This window comes from Notolabrus celidotus, chromosome 1 (assembly GCF_009762535.1).
Source record: "Notolabrus celidotus isolate fNotCel1 chromosome 1, fNotCel1.pri, whole genome shotgun sequence".
In the NCBI taxonomy this organism is placed as follows: Eukaryota; Metazoa; Chordata; class Actinopteri; order Labriformes; family Labridae; genus Notolabrus; species Notolabrus celidotus.
The window spans coordinates 15,768,192-15,791,114 of NC_048272.1; the positions used below are offsets into that span (position 1 = coordinate 15,768,192).

The 22,923-nt window shown below is 41.3% G+C and overlaps 1 protein-coding gene across 2 annotated transcripts in view; it reads left to right on the plus strand.

Moving 5' to 3' along the window:
• asic1b (acid-sensing (proton-gated) ion channel 1b) overlaps positions 1–22,923 on the plus strand; it is a 245,877-nt gene that overhangs the window by 180,492 nt on the left and 42,462 nt on the right. The gene's annotated exons all lie outside the window — the stretch shown is intronic.

Consider the following 22,923-nt stretch of genomic DNA (forward strand, 5'->3'; position numbering starts at 1 on the left):
TCTCCAAAATCGGCCAACGCTTCATAACCCAAATGCTAATGACTCATTAGAGTGTCATAAATGAAAGGGTGGAACTTTTACTTCAACTCTCTGACTAAGATAAATGAAGCTTAATGATGTAGAAATGAGGGATACCGCAGTCTGGTGGAGCAATTATGTATGAATAAGACATATGACAAGTGTCCTATACAGTACAAGGCCAATAGCCACTTACTAGCAGCTAATTAGGCTGATGAGAGGGTCTTAATGGCTTCCAAGGACTGTTTCCCCGTACTTTACATCGGAACTGAAATACAACGTTTGGCTGGATGACAGAAGAGGCTGTCAGAGGAGCTGTGAGGGGACAGGTGCTGTCCTTTTTTAAGAGTGGTAAGCTCTGGCTTAGCGCTCTTGCTCTTTATGTCTCTCTCTGTAGCGATGTGGTTCATTCTTCAGACTCTCCTCATGCTTCATTGTGTACTTATGCATGCTGAAATGTGCAGAGTTGTACTACACTCTTTATTAGATTAATTATACATATCTGTCTGTCTGGGCTGGAAAAAAAATCTGTTCTTGCTGTTGTTAAAGTGCATGGAGTCACACAGGATAGATGTTTTGTGTGTGTGTGCATGTGTGTGCTTGTGTGTGTGCAGAGGGGAAGGATGCCTAAAGGGCTGAATGTGTTCCTGGCCAAGCTTGTGTTTGCTCCCTCTCCTCTCCAGAGTTTCATAGATGACTGCGTCTATCTTGGTCAGCAGGACTCCTTTTGAGAGCGAGGGGTTTTTATGTAATACAGTGTAGAATCAGCAGGATGTTTCACCTCACTTGAGGTGTGTGCTGAAGAAAAAGACACTCGCAGTGGGGATTGGATTTTTCTACTGTCTGTTTTCACACATATGGCTCTTTTCCTTTGTTACGATTCAGACGATGAAGTGAGTCATTGATACTGTTTCCAGGAGTCGTTCTGTGATCAGACTGCAATATTGTAAAGCGGGCCAAAGCATACACCATCTTGGGGCTATCCTTATACATCTATATTACTTAGATACATGAGTCTCTCCAAGCATTCTCACATCCAAACCAAAATAAGCTTTAACTCAACAGTTTGGGCATGTTTGCTTCTTCAGTGGCCTAAAGAAGAGCTTCTGTTGGATGTTGAGGCACAGGTAGAGCTGGGCGATATTGAAAAATATTTTATTACGCAAAAAATGTAATGTCAGTTGATATCACAAGTTATCACCTAAATATCAATTTATTATTTCATTTAAATTAAAAGGCAGATTTTTGCTCCTGAGTGAAAGCTGTAGAAAGTTTGTTAGCTTGTATCTGGATTTAGTTCTCTGATAAGCTTCTTGAATCCATAATTTTTGATGGTCCTAACAGCAAGCAGGACTTTTGTGTAAGATGATATTGTTGTGAAGTTTTAGTTTGTAGATACTTATTTTTCTCAGGTTGATGTAATTTGCATAATTTGTTGAAATTGAAAACAAAGATATATTCAATTGGGAACTGTATGTCAGTTTGGGAGAGTATTGCTTTTAGTAGTGTACTCCCCTTAAAGAACTAAGGGCCAAATTCCACCAGATCCATGTGGTCAGAGGTTTTCAGAGGCCGATAAAGACAACTTGGATGAGGAGAGGAGTTGGATATTTCTTAATGCTGTAGTTACCACAGGAAAACCTCGGTCACAGGACTCCAGTTGGTCCTGCTCCATACTGTATTCTGAAAACGCAACAGGGGGTGTTGATAGGGATTACGGGCGGAGATGTTGTTTCCCACAGTGTGGTGAAAGCATCACGGTTATTCAGTGTTCAGTTGAACTACGGTCACTGTGGACATTAACCGTGTCCCAGATGCACAGCAGAAGTTGTTCCTGTGCTCTTCCTTTACCCACATCCTGAAAGTGTATTTGATTGAGTGTGTTAAGTTAATAGTGAACACCAAATCAACGTGTTAGACCAACGACTCTGCTTTGAGCTGGTAGGTTTTATGTTTTCTTCAGTGCTGTATTATTTTGTACAAAACAGACTAATCAATTCCCAGAATATTTTCATCAGCTTAATGCAACGTACTTGAAAACTGATGAATTAACACTTTGCAACTAAATCTTTCTATCAATGGCTACCAAAACAACGTGTGTGACTATTCGAGAGTTCCAGTGATTAGACAGAATAAATGAGCACATTTTGTTGAATTGAGGCACAAACCACTGAAGGTTTCCAAAAACTCCTGCACATGGTTTAAAAAGAATCCACTGGATTTATGCTCACTGAAACACTGGTGTAAATTCGTGCCTCTGTTTGACCCGTTCACTCACCTCACCTCTACACATGCAGACCGTCCTGCGTGTAATGTAAAGATTTTATGCCTCCTCACTTGACTATCCCCTTTCTCCCATCATTATTAATGTGAGCAGCAAAGGTCACTGTATAACTATAAATGTAATTATGGATCATAATAAGCTGCATTAACAGCCAGTACAGCCAGACTGTCTGCATGTGAATATCGTATTCATGATGTTCTGCTCTGTGTCACTCTGAATCATACCTTTTGTGTTGTAATCTTTGCACTCGAGCATCGTGTGATAACTGTGTGGATACTGAAACTGTGACCTGCTCGGGGACTGCAGAGGAAAATGAGCTCAAAGCTAACTTTGTCACAATACACCAAATGGCAGAGTTAATGGACTCAATGTTTAAAATTGTATGTGATCCCATTTTGAAAATGGAGCAATGCCTTCAAGCGAGTTCAGACAGGAAGCTCGAGCTGCACTCATTCACATTTGACATGCAATAGTCTCACAGTCATTAAGGTGCCCTCCTTTTGGTCGTCTAGTTAAGCTGCAAGCTGCAAGTTGGAGTGCAGCACTGGTGCAGGGCAGCACTGCTGTGCTCAAACTTACAGCTCACCACATCTATCTCCTCTCTCCTCAAACTACTGCATGAAACATTAATTTGCAAGGAGTGATGAGGTCAGAGCCTAGAAATAATTATAATAATAATAATAATAATAATAATAATAATAATAATAATAATAATACTAATAATAATAGTAATAATAATAAGAATTATTATTATTATATATAGTAGTAGTAGTAGTAGTAGTAGTATTAGTATTAATAATAATAATAATATAATAATAATACTAATATATTTTTAAATTAATAAGTAAAACATAATTAAAAAGGTAATCATAATAATAGCAATACTTATATTGATAATAATAATAACAATTTTATTTATCAAGCACCTTTTAAAAACCAGGTTACAAAGGTCTTTACATGGTCAGCAAAACGATCACACAAGGCCAAATCAAGAAATAAAATGTATTTAAAAAAATAAAATTCCTCCAAACAAAATCTAGTTTAAATATTTTTTTAAAACAGTTAAACTCAAAAAATAAAGTTTCAGGTCTAAAGTAAGGAAAGGTTCTTTGATAAAAGTATGTTTTAAGAAAGGATATAAAAGAGAGCAGACCTGATCACCTCAGGCAGATAGTTCCATAGTGTCGGACCTCTCACTGCTAACGCTCTGTCCCCTTTTGTTTTCATTTTCGCATTTGGAACAGACAGTAAACCTCTGCCCGAGGATCTCAATGTCCGTGTCAGCTATACTGTATTAACATATCTGCTATGTAGCCAGAGAAAGGCCGTGGAGAGCTTTAGTGTTAGGATGCTAAAACAGGAGAATTATGGTCAAGTTTCCAAATACAAAAAATGTTCTGCAGCTGCAATGATAATCGTATCTATACAGCATGACTTGTTTAACAGAAATAAAATAGAAATAATAAAAAAGTAAACAAGGCTAAAAAAACAAAACCTCTACTCAGGAGCAGTTTGTAAGTTCGTCCAAAAGGCCTCTTGTGTTCCACCCTAAAATATCAACAAATCCATCCTCTTAAACATTTATATTTAAACTCTGAGCACACAACTCTCAGTCACTGCTTGACCGTCTGGATAAGAGCAACAACCTAAAAAAGGAAATGAGCTTAAAATTGTAAACATGTCGGCCCTGAGCTAATGTTAGTGGAGGCTGTATTGATTGAGCGGTTGTTGTTTCATCCCAGAATCTCTGAGTCGGTCTCAGGGGTTTGTTGCTGCTGCTGCTGCCGCCTTTGGGCAACCATAGAGGAGGGCTGATTATATTATTCAGTGCTGCAACCTAATAAGCCGATGCAAATCTTTACGCCAATAACATCTGTGTAAGAAGCATACGGTGAAGAATTAGGAGCATTGGATTCAAATTTCAGCTTTCTGCTCACAGGGATCAAACCAGAACACCTTATTAAACTCTGTAATTCAGAGGAATAACCAAAATAAATCATGCCAGCAATTAATACACCTTGCAGCCCCATTTTCACACACATACACACTCTTGAAAGACTTCATCTATCATATTTATTTGGGTAAATGTATCTCCAAAGGGATTATCATGCTGCAGCCAAAAACAAAATCAAAATGAAAGATCCATTTAGGTGCAACTCGGCGTACAGCTGGTTTTGGATTGCTGGTTTCATTTTCTGGCAGTCTGATCCTCCTCCTTGTGTGTTTGTGTGTGCTTGAGAGCGTGTGTGTGTGTCTGTTTGTATGCATGTCAGTTTTTCCCTGGAGTTGTCAGCAGTTGGACTACCATCGACCCTCCCTTCGTTAGTCCTGCCTTCCCAGCATGTCTGACAGCCCCCCTGACATAAGGTGTAACACACACACACACGCACACGCACAACACACACACACAACACACACACACACCACACACCACACACACACACACACAAACACACACACACAAAAACGCTCCAACATGCTCATTTTTAGTCAGCCCTTTAACAAGCTGCCAGTTATTTTGTGCACAACAAGTTCCTGGAACAATCCAGCAAAAGTAGAATGTGCAGATGTGTAAACCTGCTGAAGTCGTTTGATATAAGCGCTAAATCATTTTTATTATTTATCCGTATTCCTCGTTTGTCAGACTCTTCTGGTTAATAGCAGCTGATAAGCCTCTAACTATAAGCTGTTTTTGAACTTTGAAGGAACTGAGACTAATAAAACGTGACAGGATATCTGCTGAGGATCTCCTTGGCTGAGAGGTTCTTGATCATATTTATGCTGAATAAGAAATCAAAAGCTGACTCAATGTAATATTTCTAGATGGTAAGACTTTTCTAACACATACTTGTCTCTCGAATGAGGAGGAGCGGGTGCTTCAGGCGTTTATTCCTCCTATAAACCATCGAGACTGAAATGATGTATATCTGCAGAGAGGAGGGAAACTTTCGTATTGTTGCTTTGAATGTTGACGCCCTTATTAAAGTGCAGTTTGTGTGGTGTGTTTGCGCTGGCATACTTAGCCATGTGAATGTCCTATAACCACAGACTGCATAAATCATCGATGTTATCTCAGGGACGCCACCCATTGCTTTATGAAGAGGCAGCGTGAAGCATGCAGCACAGACATTCAAATGTCCACTCATCTATTTATGCAATGTATTCATAACTCTTTGCCCTATATCATCAAAACAGATGTTATTAAAAAAAGCCCAAATGCATTTGTCATGAACAGAGGAATAAACTATGAAGACCACCAGGCTGTAAACATGTTTTATTCTGCCTGTAAACATAGGCATCTCGACCTAGGTGTTGATGGGCTGCTGGCTTTTGGAGTTGGCCTCTAGTGGACATTCAGGGAACTGCATTTTTTTTAACCTTTGCACTGGCTTCATTTTTTATTTGCCACTGCCTTTAACTCATGTAGGTGTTCATTGATGCCATTGCCTCTGATATCTCAAAGACCACTATAACAATCCCTAATTGAGTAGGATCTTCTAGGCTTGAAGAGCCAAGATCATTTATAAGAACCTAAAAGATCCTTTCTTTACACACTGAGGGTGCCTAGAGAGAAGGGAAATATTTTGGTTAATTTTTCAGCGGTGAAATGTGTAGGTTTAGTCGACCTAAGCCAGGGGTTCTCAAACTTTTCAGCCCATAACCCCCAAAATAACGGTGCTAGAGACATTTCAGTGTGACTCCCATTGTTGGTCAAGTGGACCTGCCCTGCACACACAGTAATAGGCCAATACAAATCATTACAATTACATTAGAACAACCAAGAACAAATCAGCCAAACAACCATCATGTTATTTTATACGAAGTTTAAAAATGTCAGTAGAATTTAAAGCTAGGGTTTGTAGTCACGGAAAACTAGCATCAATTTGAATGTAGCATTTCCTCAGGACTCTGCCTAACCCCTCCCTCCCCTCCCCTCGGAGCTCCTCCAAAACAACGCCCCCGCTCACATGCACGAGCGCGCTGATTCGCGACCATATGATCGTGACTGATTCAAAACAGGTTCTCAGCATATCGTTTGTGTTTGCACACGTCAACCAGGCAGCAACCTCCGGTTTAAAAATATTGTCCAATGCGGAAGTATTAAAGCTGCAGTTCATCGAGGATCCACTTGAGGCTGGCTCCGGAAGTACCGGAAGTCACATACACATGAATGGGAAAAAGACGATCTTTACAGCAGAAATAAACATGTTTACAGCCTGGTACAAAAGACGAGTGTAGTCTGGATAGCTCATTTCTCGATGTGCTCTCACTGTGAGGGGGGTGAATTTTTTTCTAACGCGGCAATTTCGAAGATATTGAGATTATGAGTCTTCCAATGAGAGGCCCAGCTGACTGTGGGAACACCGCAGCTGTTGGCTAGGAGGCTCAAACTCGGCCTCTTTATGTCACACTGGCTCGAGGGAAGCAATATGGCTCCCGCCGATGTTTGGTCTCAAAACAGCTCTTCAGAAACAGATGGGTGACGTCACGGATACTAAGTTCATATTTTATACAGTCTATGACGTCAACTCATGTCTCACTCAGCGGTAAGAAACACACCAAAACATTATGATAGGGAAAGTTAAAAACATAAGCAAACATGAAATGTACACGCAGGAGGCAGGCAGAACCGCAGGACAGGATTTGATTGGTTTCCAATTTTGGATCCTGATGGCAGGGATTGGTTGGTGTTTTCCCAGGTTTACTCTGACTGTAAATAGCGTCTTTTTTTTGCTCTTTTTTATGAATACATTATGTATTGATTGCCATCGGGACATAAAGATCATTTTAACCAGTATAACAACAAGTATATCTAGATCCGACTACCAACCCCAGCTTTAAGTAGTCTTAATGTTTAAGCTCACGATAAAACTACTAATTTTACACTACACACTTTTGTATATGTTTTTATAATAATAGAAAGCATCATATGACCCCTTAAACACTGTCTGGCAACTCCCCAGGTCCAGACCCCTACTTTGGGAACCACTTAAACATTGACACTCTCGCCAGTCAGCACCAGAATTAGTTGTCAGATAAATGGGTTATTAGAATTCTTTTTGTTATAGGAAATACTGCTAAAATGTTGGGTCCAAGCTGTAATGTAACAACCCACCACTAGCTGGAGCTTCTGCCATGACGTGACGATGCTCTGGTTTTCAAATGTAAACAAGTAAATAAAACAGATGGTGTCTCATCACGTGACACGTAACTATTCCAGCCTGCTGCCGCTTTCACGCATGTCAGTCCCCCACTCTCTCCTGGTTTCCTGCTCTATCGACTGTCTTCTCCTCTCTAAAATAAAGGTGTAAAAGCCAAAAACATAACTTAAAAAATATAAACAGTATATATGCATTATTTCTGTATTTACATGATATCAAGGCTAAGTAATATTAGTGCATTAAGTTGAGAGCTAGAGCCAGAATATCTCTGAACCAAATTAGATAAAAAGTTGGAGCTAACTTTTAATACACAAAGACACACACACACACACACACAAAACTCCACCAAAAAAAAAAATTTTGAGTCTATCTTCATGTAGAAGGCACAGCCACCATGAGAGTGAGACTGAAAACTATCATCTTACTGCAGAGAAAGGATTGGCAAAATGACGACTGTCCCTGAAATCTATTTTCTTCTTTTCTGTTTATTTCAGTGTTACAACTTGATAAATAACTGCACACATTTTTGAATCCTTCTGAAGTAGCTTTGGCCTCCACATTTTCACATTCCTTATATCACCACTCTTGTGTGGGATTATGACAACACCTGCACAAGAGACTCACCTCCACACCACTAATAAAGCAAATAGATGGATGTAGCTTTACTAGACGGATTCATTGGTGAATGTCAGTAAGAGAAGGAGCATTTATTCCACAAAGGGCCATTCATTCTTTTCTCCCTGAGCGCCAAATAGGAGGCATCAGGCCTGTGGGGACCAGAAGACTGTTTGCTATAGCTAGCGGCCGTACCCTGAAAGTCATTCATCAGTTCCATTTCCCCTTTCCCGGACTCATCCCAGCCCAGCTGTCATGTTGCTGCCAGGATGAAGAAGTGGTGTCATCCAGTGTTTCCCTGTGCGGGCAGGGACACTCCTGCTGCCCACAGCGCTGTAAATATAAATCTGATGCATCCCGCCAAGGTACTTACACAGTTAAATCCTCAATCCTTTTCAGGTTAATGCAGTGATGTGTCATACCTGGTGCTGCTGCCAAATTTCACATCTTTCATAACATGAAAAAGAGGCTCTCGAGATCCTCCTGTCCAAAGTAGCTTTGTATACGATGAATTATTACCACATGCAAGCTACCTGTTCTGTGGCTGGAGGCAGATGACTGTCAACTAGGGATGTAACAATACAGCTCAGGATATGATTCACAGTGCTGGGTTCACAAAACATTTCTTCATAACTTTTAAAGTGAAAGTAACTTAGTATATATTTCAACTTTAGAGTGATTAATTGATTCACCTCTGACTTGTGCTCGGGTTTCATGTTTTGACAAAAACATGCTTTTATTTTGAAAGGACGCAACAGTACTTCCACTTGATGTTGATATTATGGATAAGTTAATGAAAATAGCTGAAAAGTGATCAACAGTAAGAAGTGTAGCACCCATTAAGAGGCATAAGCTCATTGGTTGTCATAACGCTGTCCTTGTCTCTTTTTTAACCTTTCGTAACCCACGTAATTGTGGACACGCAACTCATGACACACACACACAAAGTAGAGAGTTTATTGATCAAAGAATGGTAAAATGGTCAGTAAATACACTTTAGTTGGTTGCCCAGGTGTCTGCTGATGCATACCCAACTACAAAGTCTTCCCCTTTTGCCATGTCTGTACAATTAATTCAGCTGTTAGCAGTAAGAGACCGAGTGGTGATGGCAGATAGCTCCATCTGCTGTTTGTAAAGAGTCTCACAGTTCATTTCTCATCTCACCAATTTAAATAATAAGAGATTCAAGATAAGAGATTCCTTTACTCGTCCCACACGGGGAAATTCAAGAATAATCCTTTTGTGTGTACTGGTTTTCAACTACCTCGCAAGGTATTGTTACATACTGGCCAGCAGTGAGTCTGGTTGAGGTCTCTGCTTGTTAAAAGGAACTTTTTCCCTTGCCTCTGTTGTCAAGTACATGCTCGTTGGTGGATTTATATTGGGTCTCTGTAAATTGTTTAACTAAGGTTATAGTCTAGAACAGCTCTTACTGTGAGTTTCATGAGATGAGTTTTGTTTTTATTTGGTTCTATGAAAATGTAAATTAGTTGACTGATTATTTTCTGTAGACATATTACTGCTCTCTATTTTTTGAAAGGTCTTTAAGGCAGCAATTTCCCAAGACAGGTCCTTACCCACTGGTTCAAAAAGCTCAAAGGCCTCACGCTGTGCCTGAAAACCATTTCTAGTTTTCTAATGTACAATTACTGAAAAATGGGTCAACATAGGCTTTTTAAAGATCTTGCCAGCTGGGATCTCTCTGTGTACAGTGCCAGTTATTATGTTCTCTTTATGCCTGCTGCGTTTTCTTCAAGTACCATATTTTCTTTCCGCAATCCAAATACATGGATTGCAGGTCCAGTGGTGACTTCAAATTGGCTGTAGATGTGAGGATTGGGGTTGTCTGTGTATGTGTCAGCTCTGTGATTGACTGGTAACCTTTCCGGGCCTCTTGCCCCAATGTCAGCTGGGATGGGATGGGCCTCAGTCCCTCCAGCATCCTCTAAGAATAAGTGGTATAGATAATATATGGGTGACATTTTGTGTGCAAAAATTAGGTACACTACTTCAAAACAATAGAGGCACAATGTAATACAATGTCATTTTAATGATTTTACACTGAAATATATGGCGATAAAAAAAACATTCATGAAGAAAAACTACTTATGCCCTTACATCAATAAAAATATACAACTTTAGCAAAGAACCAATCATATTTTGTACTCAAAATTTAATGATTTTCATCTTTTCATCATCCGTGCAAAAATATTTCAGAAGGCTGCTTCGGATATTTTATGAATAGTCGAAAACATAGCATGCAACGCCAAACTATCCAAGCATTTGCCTGTATTATGGGGTATTATGGGTTGAGCTCCAGGAACAATTGTGACTACGTTAATGACCCATAATGACAGAGTTGTAATGACCATTTTTTAGACAGTGGAAAAACTTTTCACAAGTGGAGTAGTGCTCCTCAACATGATTAAACTGAACTCATTGGGGCAGATGTGGCTCAGAGGTAGAGCGGTTTGCCCTCTTATTGGAGGATTGATTTGATACCTGGCTCTTACCATCCACGTATCAGTGTTCTTGAGCAGGGCACTAAAGAAGAGATCATAGCCATCAATGTATTGATGTCAGTATGAAAGTGTGAATGTTGACATGTAGTGTTAAGAGCTTTTAAAGGTTTCTCAGATTAGGAAGGTGCAGAACAACTTTAGTGCAGTCCATTTAACTGCATGTGTGAAGCTAGTTGTGTGCTTCTACATGTGGCAGTCTCACAGGTTTTCAGAATCAGAAACAGACATTTTTTTATGTTCAAATTATAATATAAGGTTGTATAACTCTGTTTCAAGTAGTTCAACATTAAACCAAGGACACAGCAGCAGTTTCCTCCACTTAAATTATCTGTCTCTTCATATTCTTTATGTTCTCTGTGCTGTTAGCAACATCTTATAATATCCAGCTTTGTTTCAGTGTCGCTACCCGAAGCTGTGTTCACAATCTCTTGTTTACTTCCACTGACTCTCATTCCTCACGTTGTTTTTATGATACAGCTGCACGTATCTGTTTGTAGTTTGCAGTTTCTAATTCACTATACAGCCCAGAAGATTGAGAAGCATTTAGAGAAGTGGCCTCACTGCAGATCAAGTACGCAATTATCCTCAGAATTGTCTCTGTGAATCTCCACCTGCTCCTCTGCCAGCCCCTGCAGCTACAGAAACCTGACTGCTGCTGCAGCTCCCTGCGCCTTCACCCCCCTTTTATTTCTTTACCCTTCTTTTTTCTTCAATACCCCACCCCCTCCTCCATCACTCTTTGCCTGCTCCCTTGTGGATGTCTTGGCACCAAACATTCTCAGTGGGAGTCAGAGCACAGACAGCAGCAACCAGCAGCAGCAGAGAAAGTAAGAAGATCACACAGCGAGAGGAGGGAAGAAAAGAAGGGGGAGAAAAAAGGCGGGTGCAAGCCGAGAAGGTCGACTGAAGATTTTAAGACAAATATTGGAGCATTGGCAGGCCAAAGAGCAGACATAGCAATGTGCTCATGTCCCAGCAAATAAACAGGGGGTTTGTTACTGTAAGCATAGAGGGTAAACAGAGGTAACAGAGGTGCTGACGGAGGTAAAGTTTGTACAGCCGTGTAGATTTAAGAGAGAGTTTTCAGGAGAGGTGGTTGGCAAGTGAGCTAGGCGGGGTTGTTCACCTTGTGTCATGTCGTTTGACTCAATACATGTCAAGGTCCGGACCTGCAAGCCCCACCCCTGTAGTGACAGTTTGATTAACTGCAGAGAGCCTCGACTTCGCAGAGCTCTCGCAAACAAACCACTGCCATCAGCTCGGCGGTCGGACACACGGGTAAATGTGTACACTAAAGGTCTATTTACCCGTCAGTGTTCACACACGCAGAGGATGATGTTCATATCGCTCCTCTCAGTACGTTCACAGAAAAATAACTGTCACTGAAAAACTCCTCATTTATAGATCTGTGAGTTTCTGTTCCACTGACTCACCCAACTGGTGATGTAGTTTTTATGTAATTACTGCGTGCTTCTTTATTCACTTTTATCAACAAGTTTATCCACAGCTCTGTGGGGACATACAATCTAACTTTATAAATGCAACACAAGCAGATAAACATTGTGTTACATCATGATGTTGCTGTTGCCTAACCAAATATTCGAAACCTCTTCACACAACCACCGCAAACACTGCTTGGGAGAAAAATAATCACCATCTGATTTAATGCAAAGTGGGTGGCTGTGTTTTGGTCACTGTTTCGGAGTTTTCCTGCAATCCTGATGAATTAATTAACTAACTGAAGTTTTGTGTTCGTTCATGCAGGACACGAAGCTGCTGTCAGGCTGCAGTTTGAATCACTGTTTCCAATCCACACAACCAATCACAGCTCATTCTAACAATAAGACAGTCTATTTAAACATTTCTTTCCTCACGCTAATCCCCTTGCTGCCCACACTCTGCTACTGTCTGTTAAACTTTGCCTCCTCCACCCCAGCCTCCTCCTATCTAGTCTAAATGTCTGTTTTACCCTTGCAGGGGATTTTGCAGTGCACTCCCTGGAAAGCCAGCACAGGCTAACCCGAGGAATGCTAAAGCAGAGCCTATAGCGCCAAGCATAACTGTATTTCCATTTGGCAGTAAATGGTTAAATCTACGACGAGAGTGTCCCTGACTGAAATGTAAATATAGACCCTTTTCCCCCCCAACACACTTGCATGCAACCCAGTCTGAACCATACACTGTCTAAAACATGGACATAGTCTCAGTGACGTCATCCATTGGTTTCTGAAGCTGCACGATGGCTGTCACTATATTGGAAACGCTGACTCAGTCCAAGTTGGTCTGAGTCAGCGTCAACCCACCTATCAAACGAAGAGGTGGAGCTGAGGCAGGCTGTAAGCTCCAGCCTGTTGGTCAACTCAGTCACACCCATAATTATGCAAATCTACAACTCTTAGTCTGAATATCTTCAAAACGGATGACAGCATTTTTCATTCTGCTGTAAAAAATTAGCATTTTAACCTTGGTGTTAATGGCGATTCCTCTGCTTTTCAAGCCAGCCTGAAATGGACACTTGAGGAACTGGAGTGCTTTTGCACTTCTGCTTTAGCTGCAGTTCTCCACAATGAAGGCTGCAACTTGGTCCAAACAAATGTACATGCCAAAGTAATCTTTTGTAAATGTGGTTGTGTAATCATGGTTGAATGCATTGCAGAAAGCACTTTGACTGCTGTGTCTGCATATACAGTAGCAATATGTTATATACTATGCTGAGACATCTTCTCCAATGAAAGGCTGAATGTGTCGGAAAAGGGGATGAAATGGAAAAGACAAACATAAAAACAAATAGAAGACACATTAACACATGTTAATAATGATAGAATAAACTCACTGAAAATGGTTGCAAATACATTGAGCGATACATGAATATATCAAAGGTCTGAACTATCTGAAGCTAGTTCTGTGGTGTAGTCGACATCTTGGTTGTAACACTAGTTTTAAAACAAACAGCATGTAATCCTGCCCCGAGTATGTCATACTGCATGCCAAAAGGTGTAATCCAGAGTTGTTTGCTAAAAGACAGATAAGATATGACGTCAAGTGGCTGCCATTAAATTTCTGTGCCTGTCGCTACCTTTTCATTTATCTCCAGTTGGCTTTAAATCAAGCACTGCTTCACTGGCTTCACTGATTGAAATTGAAGTCTTTTTCTCATTTAGAGAAACTGTCAAAGCAGAAATCCACCCTAAAAAAAAGAAAGAAAAAAAAACAGCCATCTACTGATTACTCTTATTCAAATGAGCTCCCGGCGATCAAGCAGCTAATACTCTGTGCTGTTCAATGGCCTGGGGTTTCAAATTCATAACATCAATTTGTAATGGATACCGACATTTGTGGACTGAGAATGTTTCCGTGATTACAACCCTTTTTGTTTCATTGTAGTGCTGCTGACAGGTCTTCTCTCCGAAATGTGCCCATAAATGTACCCAACACACTTTAAGCGGGTTTTTCAGTCCACATCAGAGTTATGTTCATAAGCTCACAGATTTGTCTCAATAACATCACTGGAATGAGTTTAGAAGAGAGATACACGCTCTTAACATGAGTATAGGGCTGCCTGTGATTACAGTTAAGTGAAATGTGTGTTTTCCTTCAAGGCAACAGTTTTGGGATGCGTGAAATTGTTCGTCTTTGAAGAAATAAGTTTGCATGCATTTTTGTAGACTCCAAAGTTACCCCTGTTGAATTTCAATCAGGTTCTTGAACATGCCACAGCACAGAGCCTGGTGACAGAAAATCATAAGCAACCTCACACTAAATACAGATGAAAATGAGGTCTCACTTCCTGTCCTCTTGGACCCAAGGGTTGAGCACAATTTCCTGTAATATTGAATCATTCAGAAGAGTTACTGACTATGGTTCAAAATATACATCAAAGGGACAAGGTTTAACATCGGTCTTTGTAGATTTTGTGCTAGGAAAAAAGGAAATCTGACTTGAGGTTGCATAAGGTATCTGCCTTGGTTCATTATTATTCTAGCCAGAATTCTGCCACCTTTCCACCAGGTGACTTCTTGTGCAGATGACCCACAACTTTACACCTGTGCTTAACCAGCTGCTGCAACTATGGACTGCATTTCTACTGGTCTTTTGTCAAATAGACACATTTATAAATAAGCAATTATTTCTCCAAGTCAAAAAAGGATCAAACTGAAATCCTTCTTGTCAGCCCAAATTAAAAAGAGAAACACTGCAGCCTCAGCATTGCTCAGCTACATTGCTTCAACCATGTATTCTGTCTTTGAAAATATGACTGGGTATCATACTCTAAAAAAACATCTCAAAATGTTTCCCTTTCCAAAACATCCTCTGAATTTGTTTTTGGGGGACTTCTGTCAGGATCTGTGGCTGAGTTTGTTGTCAGATGGGTCGTCCGCAGGCGACCGAGTTCGTAGTCATTTAAACTGAAATTTAAATCCTGACAAATCGACTAGTCTAAAAGTTAGATGACACTCAAACTGTCAAAATTGAACACATTTTATTCAACATGGATTGGTAACATAAGATTGGTTTACTGAGTGTGACTAAGGTTGGCAGAGCTAACACCACCTGCCTTCGGTTCTCCGGGCAGGTTAACATCCACATGCCTGATCAAAGCACAGCTAAACTGCAATGCGCTGGGAAATGCCATCTGTAATCTGTGCTTGTTTATACCTGGGCACTTTAGCAACAGCTAATAACCCTTCAGCTACAGACCCAGCTGTTAGCGGGTGTCTGCATTAGAGGTAAGACATAATAAGAAGTCATAAAATCAGCATCTCTGGCTAATGTTAATACAAATATCTATGACTTGTTTAACCAACTAACTTACTAACTAGTGCGTCTAGTGCCTAATGTGGACGTGACTAAGATCAAAACTTAAATAGCCATAAACTGACTGTGCTGTTTGCAGTAGCATACCAAAGATAAAGAGAAAACCACCAACACCTTTAGGTATTTTACATACTAAATCCCAAAGTTGGAAAAAAGGAGTGTTTATAATCAACAAGAAATCCCTTCAAGTATTTGCCTTGAAGCCCACTGCAGTCATTAGCTGCAGCTTTATTGGAAGTTCCCAGCGACAGCCCAAAGAGAATTGTGCATTGAACCTTTCTTGCTTGTGCCCCCAAAATCTATGGAGCACGCCACCTCTAGATATCAGGGAATCCAGCTCACTAAATACTAAAAAGAAGCTGCAAATGTATCTTTTTCCTTTAAGCCTTAAAGTAGCTTTGACTTTTGTGATAAAGGGAACTCTCTCTCTCTCTCTCTCTCTCTCTCTCTCTCTCTCTCTCTCTCTCTCTCTCTCTCTGCAGTTTGCTTCACACTTCTGCTTTTATTCCCAATATCTCACATTGTGGTGTTGTATTTAATTTTTACTTCAATCATTTTTATGGATCTTCACACAAAAACAAATAGACAAATGTACACAGAAAACTGCACGATGAGATCAGCTGGTTCTAACACAAAACCCATCCCTCATAACCCAGCAGTCCCCTTATGTAGATTTAGCTTGTAACCTGAGAACCGTCCAAATTGAGAAAGTAATGAAAGTGTGGGAGGCAGAGAAGAGACTGGTTGTGATAAAAGAACTAAAAGGTCATCCGCGTAAAGGGAAACCTTATGTTCGACACCGTCCCTCCAGATGCCATGTATGTCCGAACAGCTACGCAGGGCAATCGCCAGGGGTTCCAGGGTCGAACGCTTTCTCCGCATCTAAGGAGAGGACACACTCCGGTACTGCGTCAGAGGAGGAGTACAGGATATTGAGTAGACGACGTATATTAAAGTATGATTGGCGATTTTTGACAAAGCCAGTTTGATCCTCAGATATAATTGATGGAAGGATGTTCTCCAACCTACGGGACAAAACCTTTGCCAGAATCTTAACATCAACATATAGTAGAGAGATTGGTCTGTAGGAGGAGCACTCCGTCGGGTCCTTGCCTTTTTTTTAAATTAACGTAATACATGCTTCACTAAATGATGTTGGGAGTTTACCTTGCTTTAACGAATCCGAGAGCACAAGGCACAAAGTTGAGAAGTAAGCAATCGAGGAACCCATCAGGTCCAGGAGATTTCTCGGATTGCAGCGAGGAGATGGCTGCAGCTATTTCCTCTGGTGATATAGACTCATCTAGTTTTGCTTTGCTATCGGAGGAGATCATGGGGATATTTAAACTATTCAAAAAGTTATCTGCTAATGTGCTGTCAGTTGGGGATTCAGAAATATAAAGCTGAGAATAGAAATTCCTGAACCTTTTGTTTATTTTGGAGTGGTCAGAGGTTAGACTCCCGTCTGCTGTGCGTATTTCAGATATAAACTGTTTTGCCTTAAGTCCTCTCAGCTGGTTCACTAGCAGTTTACTAGATTTGTCACCATGAATGTAAAACAAGCTTTTACTGTTAAGGAGTTGTCGTTCAACTTGGTGTGTTGAGAGGAGATCATGTTTGGTCTGGAGTTCGGTTCGTAATTTCTAAAGTTTTGGATCTTTAAGTTGAGCATATTGCTGGTCTATAGCTTTAATTTGGTCGATTAGATCTTGCCTTTCTTTGCTGGCCCTCTGCTTCATCTTTGCAGAGTAGGATATAATTTGACCTCTGAGGTAAGCTTTTAAAGCATCCCAAACAACCAAACTGGAGGTCTCAGGTGACGTGTTTGTGTGGAAATAAAAAGTTATCTGTTCCTCCATAAATTTCACAAAATCACTATCTGACAATAAGGTGGAATTAAATCGCCAATGTCTTTTTGTTTGGGGGAGACCGGGGAGAGCCAGAGAAAGAACAACAGGAGCGTGGTCTGAGATCACTATGCTCTTGTAGTCGCAGGAGCGAGCGAGCGGTAGCAGCTGATTGTCAATAAGGAAGTAATCAGTCCTTGAAAATGTATGATGAACGTGTGAGAAAAAAGAGTAATCTCTTCCGCTCGGATGGAGACAACGCCAAACGTCAGACACAGCATAATAGATAGAAAGGACTGAATAAGGGAAGCTGATCTACTCATTGTCCCAGGATTGGAGGAGGACCTATCCAGCACAGGATCCAGCCAGCAGTTAATTGTTGAAGGTAGTACTCACGCACAGTGTCCAAGTGTTTAGAATGTTTACCGCACCTGTCCCGGCGAGGTCCGCGTGGCTCTCGCCACTCAGTGCGCATAAAAGTGCGGTGAGAGAGACCGGTGCCAGACAAGAAAAGTCACCAAACAGTTGAATCACGAAGACTGAGAGGGTGAAGGAAGACCTCTGATGTACTCCCGTGCCTCGTCTGCTGAGCGCAGCCACGTCTTGTCTCCGCTGGATAAGGTGATGCGGAGCCGGGCAGGGTACAGCAGAGACGGCATGAGCCCTCGCTTATACAGCTCGGTCATCACTTCTCTGTATTCGGCGCGCTAGCTCTGGACTTCAGGGCTGTAGTCCTGGACCACACGGATCCGCTGACCACGATATTCCAGCCTCCCTCGCCGTCGGGCCTCACGAATCAGGAGATCTTTAGTCTTGTAGCGGTACAGTCGGAGTATCACTGGGCGCGGTCTCTGCCCTGGAGCCAGTTTGGCGGCCAACGAGCGGTGGGCTCTGTCGATCTCCGGTGGAGACGGGAGCGTCTCCTTCCCAAACACCTCGCACAGCATGTCAGAAAAGAACTCCGAGGGGCGCACACCCTCCGTGCATTCCGCCAGACCCAGGATCCGTAGGTTTTGCCTCCTGCTGCGGCCCTCCAGGTCGGTAACTTTGGTCTGTAGTTTAGAGTTGTTGTCTCGCAGGCTCGAACAGGTACTTTTCTAACTCACTGACACGTTGGCTCAGGTCGTCCGAAGCGAGCTCGAGAGAAGCCAAGCGCTGGCCATGATCCTCCACTTGAAACCGGACTTGGTCAAACTTGGTCTCCAACAGGCCGAAAGATGTTTTGAAGTCCGCAGCCTGAGCTTCGCGGTGCTGCTCGAGTAGTACTGTGATAGCATCAACAGTTAAGCTAGCTGCCGAAGATGAGTCGTCTTTCTTCGAAGATTTACCACCCTTTGAAGCCATTTTCGACAAATTACCCTTTCAAATTAAATTAACAATGCAAAACTATCCCTAGAGGTTGTGATATGTTGGTATAAGGAGTAAAAGATGAGAACGGGCAGGAGCGATGCCAAGCTGCGTCTACTCCATGCGGCCACCAACCGGAAGTCCGTTGTATTTTATTTGATCCACTCTGTGTATTCCACTTTTATCTTCATTTTGCTTCCATCTTGAAGTGACGTCATATGCATTATTATTTTACATTAATTGCAGCATCCTTTCCCCGTTACTTTGTTCATTCTCTGTCTACTTTCATTCCACGCACTCTTTGTAATTAATTTCCCTATAATTGAGCACTGAGAGCTGCATTTCTTTTATGAAAGAAAGTTAACTGTGATAATTATTCCAAGTTCTGCTCAGGGAGTATACAAAGCACTGAAAATCAATAAGCCATATTTTTCTGGGTAGTTCTAATCAAGAAAACAGCTGTTTATTACAAGATTTGTTTTCTTTTTTTTTATCCTAACTATTGATTAAAGCAGTCAAGGTGTATTTGAAATAGTGTCTCAGCCGTCATCCTTTAATAAAGCTATGATTTATGTAACAGTCAATCAAACACAGAGTAGTTAGTCGTCTCAGACCGAAGATATGTTCCCTCAGTCCCCTAACAAATATCCCTGTTTGCTTTCATAACAGGTTCATTAGTGAAACTCTTTAACTGCAGTTTCACAGCAGCATGCATTTGTTATTCTGTTGTTGGTACACTTGCTGTGGGCTTGTGTTTCTCTGTCAAGCCAGTACATCATTATCCCTTCACCCAGACGGATTAGCTTTGTTGCACAGAGGCTCTCCTCCGATATGTCTCTCTCTCTGTTGATTAGCTGACCGGGGAAATGGGGTAGAACAAATGCTGTTAAATGCCACAAGTGTCAGGATCCATCTCTGGTGAATTCTGATATACCACCCACCATTTTTATAAACAAAAGGTACAAATAGTCTTTACATGCACCAAACACTCATGCTTCTGCGCCTACTCTTTGCACTGTATTGAAAAAAAAGAGGTTAATTTTCTCTTTCCTTGTGAGCACGCTCTCTCCAACATGTTATTTCAGTCATGCAGCAAACCATGCCTGGCACGTAACAATGCTCAATCAATCATGTCTTGATTCCCATGGTGCATCTCTTGAATATGTAATTGTGGTATCTCCATGTGAAGCCAACATGTAACTATTCCCCATGACACCCTCACTCGTTAAATCATGAGTAATCACACCAGATGACGACCTGATCGCCCTCAGAAGAGACATCATGACGTGTGTAGGAATGCATCGCAGAGAAGAGAGTGAGAATGTCTGCGTACGAAGGCGGCATCTTCTGTGAACCCCGTACATTGGACGGTGATTAAACTGCAGCTGGTTGTGTGATCTCATCTGCTCCTAGTAATGCTTAACTCTCAAATCATGTACGCTGTGTGTGCAGTGTCATGGAGCCTGTGGGTGGGTGAAGCATCAACTGGACTAAAAAGCAGCCCAGTATCACTAAGAATAACACCAATGTAGGAAGTGTGATGTGACCTTTATGTAGTGAGGCAGAAAAGTAGGAGTGTAGAGATCATGGCTGTGGATGAACATCGTGCAGATTCAGATTTAGATCAACTTTATTACCCTGCACGGGAGACTTGTTTGGTGCAGAGCTCCAGATGTAAAACATAAAATCCAGCGCTACTAACAATACACAATCAGACCATAACATACTTATGATGCAGCACACTAGATCACACTATGCAGAGTAATAGTCAAACATAAAAACAGTCAGTTTCATTTGACACATGTGCAACAAACAAGGGAAAGGCCAATTCCTTATACCTGCACATTAGGCGATGGATCAGTGAGTGGAAATCCTCTTGCATCTTATTGTTCTGTTTTCTCTGTCCTTGAGTCAAGCTGTTGCTATGACTCTCTAGTGTTAAGTGAATAGTCAGTTCCTGTGTTTTTTCTGTTTTCCTGATGAGCTGTTACAGCTATTATGTCATGGTGCTAGGTCCAAACTACATCACACAGCTGGTTCAAAATGTACATTGTGGCATTGTTCGGCTGCACCACAGAGATACAAGTCTCATATTGACTGGTAGGACACAATGCTCAAACCAAGCGGCAACCTCTAGTCTTAAAATATGAAGCCAATGCGGAAGGGCTAAAAACTGCAGTTCATCGAGCGTCCACTTGAGGCTGGCTGCAGAAACACCAGAAACCACATACACACGATATTTGAAGCAATCATAAACATGTTTACAGCCTGGTTCAAAAGTAGTTTCTCCTGTTAATGAAGACCAGCAAGGAAAATGTAAAATCTGAGCAAGTGGGGTTTTTTTATAGATGAGAACTGAAGTCTAACTTTGTAATCTACAGCCAATGTTAAACAACAACAGTGATATAGGTGGTGAAATCTTGCAGAGTCACGCCCCCCTCATCAGTCAGCTCAGGTCACCTGTGTTCACACCTGCTCCCCATCAGTAATCAAACTTCTACTGTGCCGGTTAAGACTTCCCGTAAGAGACGTTACATGCAAGTCCTGGGTTCACATGTGCTGCATTTAGGTTCCAACACCACCTGTCACAGAACAACCAGCTGAAATCAGCAAAAGTTCAACACTGGAAATTGATAAAGCATCATCAATCTGCCAAACTTAAAAATAATGTCTGTGTGAGCTCTGTGATGAAGTATTCCACAGGGCTCGCCGGTGAACTGCTGGTTAGTGCTAGCCAAATGTAACAGCTTTCACCACTCCTCTCTGTATTCTCTCTTCTGATCTGTTTACTTCAAACTCTGGCCTTCAGTTCCCCACTAAACCTCATTTTGTTTAATTAAAAGTTGTCTAGGAAGGAAAATAAAGCTCTTCTGACCATTAGTAAGCTCATTAGGTTGAGTGGACAATGAGTTTGCACATCAACTCTTGTTTCACAACTCATTGGTCTTTAGTTGGGCAGTTTGTTCTCCCACAGCACAGGGTGAGGTAAAGGTCAGCGCTGTCAAAGAAGGCTTGCAACAACATGAAAAACAAATGTGTAATGTTGTAAATCCTTTGCGTAGATCCACTAACTGTGGCCATCCCAATAAGTTGATTAAATTACTCTGAAGTCTGAACCTTAAACCTGCAGCCTTCTAGCATCAAAATTATGAACCAGGTAAAATGGCCAGGGAAGTCCCAGACTGGAAGACTGGTCAGTGCTAGAGTTGCTCCTCACTTTGAAGGATGCCTTTGTCCAAATGTCCGTCATGCAGTTTAGTTCATGAAATAAATCAAAACTTTCAGAATGGTCTCCTGGATCTTTGATTTTGGTCAGTTCGCACTTTCATGGTTTGGTATTTTAACAAGGACAGAGAATCCAACGGAGACAGATATGTTTAATTAATACAAATGCAAATCAAAAGATTTCTCATTCAAAGTCCAGGTATAAAATTTTGAATAAAAGATCCAAATTAAAATCCACAAGAGGGAGAAAAAAAGGAGGAGCCTCTGGGACAGGAGAACAAAGAGTCCATTATCAAATGTCAAACCCAAGGTCCATCAAAAACAGACCACCTAAAAATCCAACAGAGCGGGAGAAAGACAGAACAAGAAACAGAGAAGCCAACAAAAAAAGGGGGTATGTTTGTGCCAGATGAAGCTGTTTACCAAAGCTCTGAGCTTTCTGGACAAAGTTGGTGAAACGGTCCAGGGGGAAATTAGCCGAGCATATGTAAGCCCTGCTTTCGGATGACTCGACCATGGCTCACCAAGAAGCGCAGCCCACTTTTTTCCAAATCCACTACAGTTGGGAAATAGAAGAATGACAAGATGTCATCTTCACTGATGGATGTACAGCAAGGGATGGCATACACAAGCTTAGCTGTGCAAAGACTAGAACTATAGCTAGATAGCTATACAGACTGACACATACAGTAGCAGCTTTAAAGTCTTGAGCAGTTACTATAATCCAGCCTTACGTCCATGTTGCCCATTTTGTTGAAGCAAGAGGTGAATGGCAAAAGGTAGACCAATTGCCTTCCTCACCTTTGACCTTTTGGGTTGTGCTTCCAGCTTCCATTTAACCGACAAGTTGAATAGTTTATGATAATCTTGCTCAACTGCTCTGCTTTTTAATTTTTTCATTGTGATTTCTGCGTTTGTACCCGAGCTACATAAAACAGGATGTACGCTTCAAGAGAAAAAACCCAAGGCAAGAAAAATTGAATCATAAAATATCCTTCATTCCTGCACTTCTTCTCCTCTTATTCATGTCATTTCCTTCTTACCTCCTCCACCTTGCGTAGACTGCACACATGCACACACTGCATCCA